This window comes from Cervus elaphus, chromosome 12 (assembly GCF_910594005.1).
Source record: "Cervus elaphus chromosome 12, mCerEla1.1, whole genome shotgun sequence".
NCBI lineage: Eukaryota > Metazoa > Chordata > Mammalia > Artiodactyla > Cervidae > Cervus > Cervus elaphus.
The window spans coordinates 96,394,241-96,408,803 of record NC_057826.1 but is presented as its reverse complement, the minus strand read 5'-3'; the positions used below and the strand labels follow the sequence as shown (position 1 = coordinate 96,408,803).

At 40.5% G+C, this 14,563-nt stretch overlaps 1 protein-coding gene across 3 annotated transcripts in view; it reads left to right on the top strand.

Moving 5' to 3' along the window:
* KCNN2 (potassium calcium-activated channel subfamily N member 2) overlaps positions 1-14,563 on the top strand; it is a 477,213-nt gene that overhangs the window by 191,233 nt on the left and 271,417 nt on the right. Inside the window, exon 1 of one of the 3 annotated variants that reach the window (XM_043920760.1) lies at positions 12,614-12,631. The exons of the other annotated variants lie outside the window; for them this stretch is intronic. The gene's annotated coding sequence lies outside the window, so the exon portion shown is untranslated. Of the gene's footprint in view, positions 1-12,613; positions 12,632-14,563 lie in introns of those variants that run through there. 3 annotated transcript variants of the gene reach the window in all.

The following is a 14,563-nucleotide window of genomic DNA, read 5'->3' as shown; positions in this document are numbered from 1 at the left end:
CTGGCAGACCATCTTGAGTTCTTTGAGGAGTATAGAGGTAATTCTTTTCCACTGTCCTCAAGCAGGAATGTCTGGAGCAATGCCTCCAGGTGCAGTACAGGTATAGAGAAAGGATAGTGACTTGATGGGCATGGGACTAGGTATAGAACATCTCAGGTCATTTGTGATCTGTGCCCACCCCAGATTTTGTAAGGGACTGACCACTTAAGCTTGATCAAAACGCAGTGTGTTGGTTTGGAAACAAAGGGCAAAAAGGAAAAGAGGGCCAGTATAGTTTTTGTCATATAGACACCCTCTATCTAAGGACAAAGAGCCCTAAATTAATACAGCAAACTATTCTAAGAGTATTCACTATGCCTAGAAGTGCAGAACCATGGTGATGACTGTGCAAACAGAAAATGTACAAAATGATCTTAATGGTCAATGAGAAAAATTTGGATTGTCCTGTGAACTTTAAAAAAATTTTGTCAAAGCATTAAAAAATATCTTACTGTTGGATATAAAGACAAAGAAAAAATATAAAAATAGCAAAACTAGTGTCTGTTTTAGTACACTATAATTTAAAATATTAGAAACATTGAGAATTAAAGTCTTTTACTTTCTTATAAAAAAAACTTACTAGGAATAATTTGAACAGTGCTTTGTACCTTGTTCTCATCAAATACCTTACCATATGGAGAAGAAATCTTTTCTATGCCTTGATGAATTGTCACACTCCTTTCTAACCATGGATTACCTTCCAATATTTTATTCTTTGCAAGTGTCATGAGATAGTTCCAAGACCTCCTTTAATGTGATTTTTTTTTTTTTTTGCTCACAACAGTTCTTCTAAAACATCTCCATTTTTCAGCCATAAATTCATATTCAATAAATTTCTCTGGCTGTATATCACAGTCTCTTGAATGTTGGCACCCCACCATTCTCATGATTAGCTATTTCTTCTATAACTCCATTTACTTTCTATTCCAAATTCGCTTCCAGAAACCTTTTCTTTCTCCATTGCAATTTCATTTTTGTTGATTGTTTCCCTCCATTAAATACAATTTTTGTAATATTTCTTGTGGGTTTATCACTGGGGGATAAATAGGCAGTACAACTATCTATATGCTTTGCTGTCTGTGTGTGAACTGAATGACAGACAGTAACCAATCAAGGATAAGCTTTGGAAAGAGAAATCTGTTTGTAGACTGAAGAGCTAGTATCAAAGTTTGTGTCTCATGTACTTTCTCCTGGTTTATATATGGTGGTAACTGAAATTTCAGCACTGCCTTTTTATGGAGGCTGGGGTTATTTAACTATATCGTGGTAACTGAAATGCATGGATGTCTGAACCACACAAAGCAAAGACTGCTTGCATTCCACCATAATGTTCATAAAATATATTGGGATTGAGGATTACCTGTTGTAGCAAAGAATAACCCTTGAATCAGGCAACACTTTGGGGCACACCTGCTTGAGTAGCTGACAGACAAGTCCATATCTGTGTTGCAGCAGAAACGGGGATGAGTCAACTAGAGATTGTTCCAGGACAACCAAGGAAGAGAGAGAGGACATGAGGAAAGTTACAGACATTAAGCATTGCCTGAGAGGGTAGTGTTTATAAGCACAGGTGAGATGATCCTTGGGAACATCTGTAATTAAGTGTGTAGAGGTGTCTTGTGAAGGGGGATCTAAAAGAAAGATCCTGAAATGGCAACTGGGGGCAGGGTGGGAGAAAACTAGTTTCCGGCATTGTGACCCAATTGTCTACATCTGTTGGTGTGGATTTCTTGCCTAAGAGCCAGAGAGAAAGTCTAGTCTTAAAAGATTACACTTGAGATATCTTGGAGAGCATCTTTGGAGAGTCTCTAAGGGTCTTTTGACTCCCAAATGGAATGTTTTTCAAGTGGAGAAATTTTTAGTTTCCTGTTGAGGTGTCAAGAGGCTGTCTCGGGCCATAAAGAAAGAGACAGTTCTAGAAAAAGTAGCAATAGTGTCATGAGAGACTGCTTCTCAGCTGCTTCTGGAGAGCCATGTTTCTATTATCTTCCCAGAGGGATACAGATTAAGCAGTAATATGTGCCTTTGAACTTCACCCAGTAGTTCATGTACTGATCATCTGTGATATTCACAAGCATTGCCAGTTTTATGTAAACTCTTACAGGCCCTATATGCAACAGTTACTGCAGTGTCTGTATCTGTGGACACTCCTATTATACCAGTTCTGCCTTATGAATTGGACCAAAAGGGTGAATGTTGTTGTTATTTAGTCACTTCAGTCATGTCCTCCTCTTCTGTGGCCCCATGGACTGTAGCCTACCAGGCTCCTCTGTCTATGGGATTTTCCAGGCAAGAATACTGGAGTGGGTTACCATTTCCTTCTCCAGGGGATCTTTGCAACCCGGGAATTGAATCTGCATCTCCCTGCATTGGCAGGCAGATTCTTAACCAGTGGGCCACCTGAGAAGCTTACAGAGAGTGACTAGAGGTTCCTTACTATCTACATGGTGAGGGAAGGAAGCTGGCAATTTTCTTTGTTCATGCTACATCCTTTACCACTTCACCTCCTAAAAGAGAGCTTTATAACTCTGGTGAATTTAAGTGGCTCCAAACTGCATTCCCCGAGCCTTCTGTAGCAGTGTATCCCTTTATAAATCTTTATCTGAGATGGGTTTCTCCCTCTCAACCAAGAACAGACCCTGGCTAGGTTGGACTGCTACTGTTAGGCTCCAGTGGGCCAACGGTAACATTCTGGGCTCCGTCACTTCCTTCTGAGGTAGCAGGTGCTGGGAAAGTCAGGGAGAGAGGAGAAGATGAAGCCATTTCCTGAAATCATGATGGATGGGTTGAGCAGGTGACTTCTATGTAAGGTTCAAGATGCCAGGATTCAAAAGAGAACAAGATGCTGGTGCCAGGAGCCAATGTGACTTCATTCAGTGCGTCTGTGCAAGCCATGGCCAGGAAGGTTTGGGTGGAGAGTTACACTGGGTCATTACCTAATGACAGTAAGTCAGCTCTGGAGTGGAAAATTCCAACACAAACACACACTCAGGCAGGTTCTCTGCGGCAACGTGTTTTAATATTACCACCTCACCCTCCTCTCCATCTAACTGCCAAGCTTTGGTTCTGAAGAGGAGGAAAAACTTCCTTCTACCTTCTTATGTTCTGTAATTAGGCCTAAGAATTAAACTGATATAAGACAAATTAACAGAAAAAAGAACATACAACTTTGTTTCATGTTTGTACTTATACACAGAGGTCTTCAGAGGCAAATGAAGACCTGAAGAAACTGTTAGGACCATGAATTTATATACCTTTTTTATATGAAGAATGATAAATTGTGGGGATGGAACAAGGCAGAAGAACATGGGCTAGGGGCAGTAAACTGTGGGACAATGATTAGGAAATATTCAACAGAAACCAACAGAAGATGAGTTTCCCTGGCCCAGTGGTAAAGAATCTGCTGCCAAGCAGGAGATGTAGGTTCAATCCCCAGGTCGGGAAGATCCCCTGGAGAAGGAAATAGCAACCCACTCTAGTATCCTTGCCTGGAAAATCCCACGGACGGAGGAGCCAGACAGGTTACAGTCCAGGGAGTTGCAAAACAGTCAGCTACAACTTGGCAACTAAACAACAAAAGAAGATAAGGCTTATTTTAGAAGGTTCGTAAAGGTCCATTTTGCCATTGACTTCCAGGTTCTGGTGGTAAGAATGTGCTTTTCTTCCTCAAAGAAGGAGGGCACCTTTCTCGGGAAATTTGGTGACCTGCTTTGAGGTGGGAAGAGGGAAGTCAGAGAGTTCTTCCTGCATCTGCTCTTTCTCATGTGCTTTCAGCTCAGAATAATCAGGTTGCCAAGGGGATATATTCTGAGGTAGCATGTTCTGAATTTCTTCAGTTCTAAATGCCACTGTGGGACAGTCACAGTTCATCTCTCCAGTGTGAACACAGCCGAGATGCTGCAGGGTCACTCCACCCCCTGTAAACGGATCACGTCCAGAACCTCCAGCAGTGATCTTTTTCTCAGTCAGATTTGATGCTAGAACGGCTGTAAGTTTGGACACGAAGTGCTAATCTGCATACTATAGAAAGCATGACAAGTGTATTGAAGTTTAGGTGAGTCAAGAGACTGTGATCCATTGGGAAGATGTGCCCATCAAGACGTTGCAATGATACCTACTTTATAGGTTGTTAAAATGGTAAAAAGATGTCTTTTACGAATCTTTCTGAAAATATCTATCTTCTAGCTCCACTGTAGACCTGCAAAATCAGAAGCTCATGACAAAGGCCCCACAGACTCTATTATTAACAGAAGATGGGTGAAACTTTGGTATATTTGTCTCAGCATGTGTTGCTTGGCCAGCATTTAGGGACTCCTTCTAGAATTTTGTTAGGCATTTGATATCCAACCTGGCATATAAATGGTAGCTACTGATGCCAACATTGTTGTTACTATCATTACTCAGTTAAGTAAAGAAAAGTAATATTCTAACCCTAAGAATTATCCAAAAATAATGGGCTCTTTGAAAGTACTGCTATCACTGTCATGGAAACTGAGATAAGAATGCTTCTATAGCTTGGTGGTTGAGAGCACAGTCTCTGGAGCCAAAGTGTATAGGTTTGAATGCTAATTTTTCTACTCACTAGTTCCTTAACCTTGGGCAAGTGACAGTGATAGTGTCCTCATCTGTAAGTCAGAGATAATAGGAACTACCTATATTCATAATATAGTTGGAAGAATGACCATCTATCAAATTTAAAATTTAAAAAAAGTGTATTTAAGCAATATTTTGCTATTGCTGAAATTAGAGTACTCTAACAAGGCTGTATATTGTCACCCTTGTTATTTAACTTATACGCAGAGCACATCATGAGAAATGCCTGGATGAAGCACAAGCTGGAATCAGGATTGCCAGGAGAAATACCAATAACCTCAGATATGCAGATGACACCACCCTTATGGCAGAAAGTGAAGAAGAACTAAAGAGCCTCTTGATGAAAGTGAAAGAGGAGAGTGAAAAAGTTGGCTTAAAGCTCAACATTCAGAAAACTAAGATCATGGCATCCTGTCCCATCACTTCATGACAGATAGATGGGGAAGCAATGGAAACAGTGAGAGACTTTATTTTGCAGGGCTCCAAAATCACTGCAGATGGTGACTACAGCCATGACATTAAAAGACGCTTGCTCCTTAGAAGAAAAGCTATGACCAACCCACACAGCATATTAAAAAGCAGAGGCGTTACTTTGCCGACAAAGGTCCGTCTAGTCAAAGCTTTGGTTTTTCCAGTGGTCATGTATGGATGTGAGAGTTGGACTATAAAGAAAGCTGAACGCCAAAGAATTGGTGCTTTTGAACTGTGGTGTTGGAGAAAACTCTTGAGAGTCCCTTGGACTGCAAGGAGATCCAACCAGTCCATCCTAAAGGAAATCAGTCCTGAATATTCATTGGAAGCACTAATGCTGAAGCTGAAACTCCAATACTTTGGCCACCTGATGCGAAGAACTGACTCCTTGGAAAAGACCCTGATGCTAGGAAAGATTGAAGGCAGGAAGAGAAGGGGATGACAGAGGATGAAATGGTTGGATGGTACATGAGTTTGAGCAAGCTCTGGGAGTTGGTGATGAGCAGGGAAGCCTGGCGTGCTACAGTCCATGGGGTCGCAAAAAGTCAGACACAACTGAGCGACTGAACTGAACTGATGTAATCAATGGCATGTCATAATATCCATGGCATTATTCTTTCTTAGTGACACAAAACATAATGATTGTTCTTAAAATAAATATTTTTTTGTTTTTCAGTCAATAAGTCATGTCCAATTCTTTGTAACCCCATGGAATGTAGCACAGTGGGCTCCTCTCTCCTCCACTATATCCTAGATTTTGTTCAAATTCATGTCCATTGAGACAGTGATGCTATCTAACCATCTCATCCTCTGTCTCCCCCCTTCTTCTTTTGCCTTCAGTCTTTCCCAGCATCAGGGTCTTTTCCAATCAGTTGGCTCTTCAAATCAAGTGGCTGAAGTACTGGAGCTTTAGTTTCAGCATCAGTCCTTCCAATGAATATTAAAGGTTGTATTTCCTTTAGGATTTACAGATTTGATCTCTTTGCAGTCCAAAGGGCTCTCAAGAGTCTTCTCTAGCACAACAAATCAAAACCATCAGTTCTTTAGCACTCAGCCTTCTTTATGGTCCAACTCTCATCCATACATGGTTACTGGAAAAAAACATAGCTTTGACTATACAGACCTCTGTCAGCAAAGTGATGTCTCGGTTTTTCAATACAGTCTAGGTTTGTCACAGATTTCTTCCAAGGAGCAAGCATCTTTTTATTTCATGGCTGCAGTTAAAGTCTGCAGTGATTTTGGGGCCCAGGAAAATAAAATCCATCACTGCTTCTACTTTCTCCCCATCTATTTGCCATGAAGTGATGGGACTAGATGTCATGATCTTACATTTTTTTTTTAAATGTTGAGTTTCAAGCCAACTTTTCACTCTCCTCTTTCAACCTCATCAAGAGGCTCTTTAGTTCTTCTATACTTTCTGCCATTAGTTCTTGCCTGGAGAACTCAATAGACAATTAACAGTAGCTTAGATGTAATCAAAAACGGTAAGTTTCTTAATCCATGAAAACTGCTAACAAGATTGTCTGGCACATAACCAGTACTCAAAGGGGTATCTATTGATGATTTAAGTAGGATTTTTCAGGGGGAATTGTTTGTAGTAGGTACCTGGATTTGGTAATATTTACTTCTTTCCAATTTAATTGGTAGCCCTGGTTTGCTTCTCTCAACATAATTATTTTCAGAATTCAATATTAATTGTCTATGTTTTTCCACTTGAGACTCTGGACTTCCTCTTTCCTTTCGCTTTCCATTTTGATTTAGAGCAAGACTCCAGGTGCTTCATCATTTGGATTACTGCTGTAGAAGTTTTGCTATGCTTTCTTCATTATTTGGGTTGGGTTGCAGTTGTTTTACTTGAGGCTCTTAGTCTTAGACCTTATTGTATAGTAACATTCTTTGTTTTGCCCAGGTTGTTACATGGATGAGAGAGATAAATGAATATTACAGGCTCAGAATAATTCAGATACACATGATTTCAGCTTGTGAGTGGAGTTATCCTCATAATGATATTAAAAAATTCACATCTTCAGCAGAATGCTGACCAAGGGTAGTTCCACCATGAAGTGGTACTCCACAGTACTTCTTTTAATTTATCTCACTTACAACTGGCAAGGCTAACACACAGGTTAGTTATTTTTGGAATATTACACTTAATATAAATGGCTACTTGACCAACTTCCAAAAGAATACATAAGGTGGATGATGATAAAATGTACGGCACTCATGGATCAAAGAGCTCAGAGTCTACCCAAAGGAAGCAGAGGGAATAGATTTTTCTAGGAACTTTTGTGAAAAGCTGTACTGCTTATGCAATCCACTAGGCTTTATTTCCAGGCAGCTAAAACAAAAAATAAGTGTACACAATTTTGTAGCCTCTTTTACCAAATGGAGAATAGTATAGAATCTATTTACAGAAAAAAAAAATCATCCTTGAAATTAAAGTAAAGCAAATATTTATCAGGTTGATTTCTGATCATGGAGAGATATACTGTACACTACCAAAAGAAAACATTTCCAATAATTTTGCTGGCCCCATGATAATGAATATATTATTAACAAATACACTTAAGTTGTTCCTATTAACCTAAAAGTTACAGAGGGTACTTTTAAAAGACAATATGTTCTTCCCATTTAAATGAATAATTCAAACAGGAATACATTTGGGATTAAAAAGAATATCTTCAATAATTACACCATGAAGACAGATGAAAACCAGGACTGTCCTGTCAAAAGCTGAAACACTTGGTCACCTCAGTGGAGGTTTTCTATATGATCCCTTTCAGATCTCAGTTGGGAGGAAATTCTTAAGAGTAAAAGACAATAGACACAAAGTTGTGTAAAATAAAACATGAGAAAAGTGGGTTGTTGTTGTTTTGTTGTTGTGCTATTTCAAATCCTGAAAGATGATGCTGTGAAAGTGCTGCATTCAATACGCCAACAAATTTGGAAAACTCAGCAGTGGCCACAGGACTGGAAAAGGTCCGTTTTCATTCCAATCCCAAAGAAAGGCAGTCCCAAAGAATGCTCAAACTAGTGCACAATTGCACTCATCTCACATGCTAGTAAAGTAATGTTTAAGATTCTCCAAGTCAGGCTTCAGCAATACATGAACTGTGGACTTCCAGATGTTCAAGCTGGTTTTAGAAAAGGCAGAGGAACCAGAGATCAAATTGCCAACATCTGCTGGATCATTGAAAAAGCAAGAGAGTTCCAGAAAAACATCTATTTCTGCTTTATTGACTATGCCAAAGACTTTGTGTGGATCACAATAAACTGTGGAAAATTCTGAAAGAGATGGGAATACCAGACCACCTTACCTGCCTCTTGAGAAACCTGTATGTAGGTCAGGAAGCAAAATTTAGAACTGGACATGGACCAACAGACTGGTTCCAAATAGGAAAAGGAGTATGTCAAGGCTTTATATTGTCACCTTGCTTATTTAACTTATATGCAGAGTACATCATGAGAAATGTTGGACTGGAGGAAGCACAAGCTGGAATCAAGATTGCCGTGAGAAATATCAATAACCTCAGATATGCAGATGACACCACCTTACGGCAGAAAGTGAAGAGGAACTAAAGAGCCTCTTGATGAAAGTGAAAGAGGAGAGTGAAAAAGTTGGCTTAGAGCTCAACATTCAGAAAACTAAGATCATGGAATCTGGTCCCATCACTTCATGGGAAATAGATGGGGAAACAGTGGCTGACTTTAATTTTTTGGGCTCCAAAATCACTACAGATGGTGATTCCAGCCATGAAATTAAAAGACACTTACTCCTTGGAAGGAAAGTTATGACCAAACTAGACAGCATATTAAAAAGCAGAGACATTACTTTGTCAACAAGGGTTCATCTAGTCAAGACTATGGTTTTTCCATTGGTCATGTATGGATGTGAGGGTTGGACTGTGAAGAAAGCTGAGCACCGAAGAATTGATGCTTTTGAACTGTGGTGTTGGAGAAGACTCTTGAAAGTCCCTTGGACTGCAAGGAGATCCAACCAGTCCATCCTAAAGGAGATCAGTCCTGGGTGTTCATTGGAAGGACTGATGTTGAAGCTGAAACTCTAATACTTTGGCCACCTGATGCGAAGAGCTGACTCATTTGAAAAGATCCTGATACTGGGAAACATTGAGGGCAGGAGGAGATGGGGATGACAGAGGATGAGATGGTTGGATGGCATCACTGACTGGATGGACATGGGTTTGGGTGGACTCCGGGAGCTGGTGATGGATAGGGAGACCTGGTGTGCTGCGGTTCATGGGGTCGCAAAGAGTCGGACACGACTGAGCAACTGAACTGAACTGAGCTGAAAATAAAGCATGAAAGAAACCCCACAACGTCTATGCTGAGTTGTGTCCAACCAATTGTGACCCCATGTACTACAGAACGCCAGGCTCCTCAGTCCTCCACTATCTCCCTGAGTTTGCTCAAATTCATGTGCATTGAGTCAGTGATGCTACCTAATCATCTCATCCTTTATGTCCCTCTTCTCCTTTTGCCTTCAATCTTTCCCAGCACCAGGGTCTTTTCCAATGAGTCAGCTCTTCACATCAAGTCGCCAGAGTTTTGGAGCTTTAGCTTTAACAACAGTACTTCCAACGAATGTTAAAGGTTGATTTCCTCTAGGATTGACTGATTTGATCTTCTTGTTGCCCAAGGGAGTCTCAAGCATCTTCTCTAGCTCCACAGTTCAAAAGCTTCAGTTCTTCCGTGCTCTGCCTTCTTCATGGTCCAAGTCTCACGTCCATGCATGACTACTGGAAAAACCATAGCTTTGACTATATGGACTTTTGTCACCAAAGTGCTGTCTCTGTTTTTTAATATGTTGTCTAGGTTTGTCATAACTTTTCTTCCAAGGAGCAAGTGTCTTTTAATTTCATGGCTGCAGTTACTGTCTACAGTGACTTTGAAAGTAAAAGTGACAGTTGCTCAGTTGTATCCAACCCTTTGCAGCCCCATGGATTGTAACTCTCCAGGCTCCTCTGTCCATGGAATTCTCTAGGCAAGAATACTGGGGTGGGTAGCTGTTCCCTTCTTCAGGGGATCTTCCCAACCCAGGGGTTGAACCCAGGCCTCCTGCATTGCAGGCAGATTCTTTACTATCTGAGCCACCAGGGAAGCCCAAGAATACTGGAGTGGGTAGCCTATCCCTTCTCCAGGGGAACTTCCTGACCCAGGAATCAAACCAGGGTCTCCTGCATTGCAGGCAGATTCTTTACCAGCTGAGCTATCAGGGAAGTCCATGATTTTTTAGCCCAAGAAAATAAAATCTGTCACTGTTTCTACTTTTGCCCATCTGTCTGCCATGAAGTGATGGGAAATGAGGGGGGTACCATGATCTCACTTTTGTTAGTGTTGAGTTTCAAGCCAACTTTTTCACTCTCCTCTTTCACACTCATCAACAGAATTTTAGTTCCTCTTTGCTTTCTGACATTAGAGTGTCATCATCTCCATATGTGAGATCGTTGATATTTCTCCCAACAATTTTGATTCCAGCTTGTGATTCATTCAGCCTGGCATTTTGCATGATGTACTCTGCATAGAAGTTAAATAAGCAAATTGAAAATATACAGCCTTGTTGTACTCCTTTCCTAATTTTGAACCAGCCAGTTGTTTCATGTCCAATCTAACTATTGCTTCTTGACCCACATACAAGTTTCTTGGGAGACAGGTAAGGTGGTCTGGTATTCCCATCTCTTTAAAAATTTTCCACAGTTTGTTGTGATACACATAGTCAAAGGCTTTAGTGTAGTCAATGAAGCAGAAGTAGATGTTTGAGGGAACTCCCTTGCTTTCTCCATGATCCAATGACTGTTCACAATTTGATCTGTGGTTCCCCTGCCTTTTCTAAACCCAGCTTGTACATCTGAAAGTTCTTGATTTACGTATTGCTGAAGCCTGCCTTGAAGGATTTTGAGCATAACCTTACTAGCATATGAAATAGGCACAATTGCATGGTAGTTTGAGCATTTTTTTGCATTTCCCTTCTTTGGGATTGGAATAAAAACTGACCTTTTCTGGTCCTGTAGCCACTGATGACTTTTCCAAATTTGCTGGAATATTGAGTGCAGCACTTTAACAGCATCATCTTTTAGGATTTGAAATAGCTCAGCTGGAATTGTGTCACCTCCACCAGCTTTGTTTGTAGTAATACTTTCTAAGACTCACTTGACTTCACGCTGCAGGATTTTTGACTCTAGGTGAGTGGCCACACTATCATGGTTATCTGAGTCATTAAGACATTTCTTGTAGAGTTCTTCTGTGTCTTCTTGCAACCTCTTCTTATTCTCTTCTCAGTTAGGTCCTTAACATTTCTATCCTTTTTCATGCCCATCCTTACATGAAATGTTCCCTTGGTATCTCTGATTTTCTTGAAGAGATCTCTAGTCTTTGCCATTCTATTGTTTTCTTCTATTTCTTTGCATTGTTCGCTTAAGAAGGCTTTCTAATCTCTCCTTGCTATTCTCTGGATCTCGGCATTCAATTGGGTGTATCTTTTCCTTTCTCCCTTGCCTTTCACTTCTCTTCTTTCCACAGCTGTATGTAAAGCCTTCTCACACAACCACTTTGCCTTCCTGCATTTCTTTTTCTTTGGGGTGGTTTTGGTCACCACCTCCTGGAAATGTTACAGACTTCCATCCATAGTCCTTTACACACTCTACCAGATCCAATCCATTTAATGTATTTGTCACCTGCACTGTATAATCATAAGGGATTTGATTTAGGTCATACCTGCATGGCCTCATGGTTTTTCCCTACTTTCTTCAATTTGAGCCTGAATTTTGCAATAAGGAGCTCATGATCTGAACCATAGTCAGACCCAGGTCTTGTCTTTGCTGACTCTATAGAGCTTCTCTCTCTTCGGCTGCAAAGAACATATCAGATTTTGGTATTGACTATCTGGTGATGTCCATGTGTAGAGTCGTCTCTTGTGTTGTTGGCAAAGGGTGTTTGCTGTGGCCAGCATATTCTCTAGACAAAACTGTTAACCTTCTCCCTGCTTCATTTTATACTCCAGTGCCAAACTTGCCTATTATTCTGGGTAACTTTTGACTTCCTACTTTTGCATTCCCATTCCCTATGATGAAAAGGACATCATTTTGGCATATTCTAGAAGAAAGTATAGACAGCCAAATTAGTTGGGCATTTTGTGAATCCTGCTGATAATTCCTAGTTTATGAAACCTAGATTTTTTTTTAAAGTATGAAGCTTTAAGTGCTATGGACCACATTTGTCATTTGTGGAGGACACAGACAGAGTATCCTTCAAATTCTTAGTAGATTCCTTAAAGGAATTTTTCACCAACAATATTGTAATAGATTCAGATTTACAGCAATCATTTGAGCTATTAAAATAAGCATAAATTGGAGTTAGACTGAATGAATAACACGCTAAACAAATAAGGACTTTTAAAACATTTTCTAGCTTCCAAAAAAGTGAATGGGAGGCATTTTGTTTCTCAGCAAGAGGTGTGCAAAGCTGTTTCTCTGAAAAAATGTAGTGGATCGGACTTCAGAGAGAATTGCAGGTAAGATTGAAAATGCTGAATTTCATACCCACCTTGATGTGCCACAAGAGTGGCTTAGTATCTTGGCAACTTAGGATACATGAAGTTTCTCCTTATGTGAGCTCTTCTGGTAACTTGTATAGACCTGCCTGGATTCCCTGGTTCCTTGGACTTTTCATCATGCTATATACACAAAATTAAAGATGTATGTTTCTAGTAAGAAAGAGTACGAAGTCTAGTAAGAAAGACTCTGATAAGAGTCTAGGAAAATTGGAAGCAATCTTTTAATGACAGTGTGAATCTATATCTTCGTTTTCATTTGTCTTGTAAAGAGGCTGGAAATACCAAGACTAGTGTGAGCATTTCAGGTGAACCTTTAGTCAAAGGGATAGTATATTTATATTATGAACAAGGCCCACTATTGTTTTAACAAATGTCCCTCCCCAAAGGCAGCATGGTTCTCTGTCATCTTAACATGTTTGGATTTAGGATTGGGGAACTGGCCAGAGCTGCTTCATCACAATTTCATCACGAACTCAGTCTTGCAGGGTTTCTAAGCCCACACACACAGGGTCTCTGGAGAATGAAGTGTCTCTTTTTTTGAGGAGAAAAGAGAGAGCTTGCTTAGTATTGCGCTCATTTTCAAAGGTTCTCTGAAACCAGGGCTTTAGAAATGAAAGCCTGCTGTGTCTGCTTTGATGTGTCCAGAACAAAATTAGAGACATTTCCAGTACTTGGATGGAAATGTCAGCTGATAATATGAAAAGGTAGAGTGCATAGGGCATACCTCTGCAAGTCTGACAAAAATGGCATCCAGGAGATGGCTGGTGATTGGACTCTGTAAATGATAGAATGGAGTCTATGGCCCCTGAAGAAATGCAGGCAAAAGTCTGAAACGAGCAAGCGGAATTTAGAGGCAGCTAGGCCGTGGTCTATTGTGGGTCACACTTAGAGCCAGGTGGGTGTGACTGAGTTGCTCCTACTGCCTGAGTCTAGCCTGGTGCTAATTGAAAGGTGCTAAATACTTCTCTGCAGCTGTCCAGAGACCGTTCCTTGCCCACCCACAGGACTGAGTATATTATGATTCTTTGACCACACACACACACAAAAAGCTGGTTAACTCTGACTTTAAGGGTTTAAAGACATATCCTGGCGCCAGATGGTGCTGAAAACTCTGATGTGGTTTGATCAGCAGGCCTCATTAGCACCGGTATTTAAAAATAGAGTGGTTTCAAACAAAAGTATATAGACTTTTAAATTATCTGAATAGATGAAAGCTCTTGTAATACCAGTTCCACGCTGAATCCTGGTAATGGTCAACTAGACTCCCTGAAGAAGTAGGACGAGTGGTCTCTGGAGGCCTTGGTCAACTCTGAACCTTACCGCCAGGTGCCTCTGCAACTCGCCTGCTTTTCCCGTTTCTATTGCCTGCTTAGCCTCTGAAACATTTGTTTTTTAACATTGTAACCCTGATTGAGACTGATGGGAAGTCACCATGGCTTAATGGAAGTCTCAAAGGCTTAAGAATCTTTCTGTGATATTTATTGGGCTTCCCTTGTGGCTCAGCTGGTAAAGAATCTGCCTGCAATGCAGGAGACCTGAGTTTGATCCCTGGGTCAGGAAGATCCCCTGGAGAAGGGAATGGCAACCCACACCAGTATTCTTGTCTGGAGAATTCCATGGACAGAGGAGCCTGGTGGGCCACAGTTCTTGGGGTCACAAAGAGTTGGACACAACTGAGTGACTAACACTTTCACACTTTCACTTCACACATGACATTTATTAGATGGATAATTTTAAGCAAATCACTTCTCTGAAACAGAAACTTTGCAAATTTATGTATTTGAAAATGGAAATATCAATGCCTACCTTACAAGGTTGTTTGGGGATTCAAGAAAAATATATAGTAAAAGACAATTTTAAGATAATTGAATAGATACAGTGTAATACCTG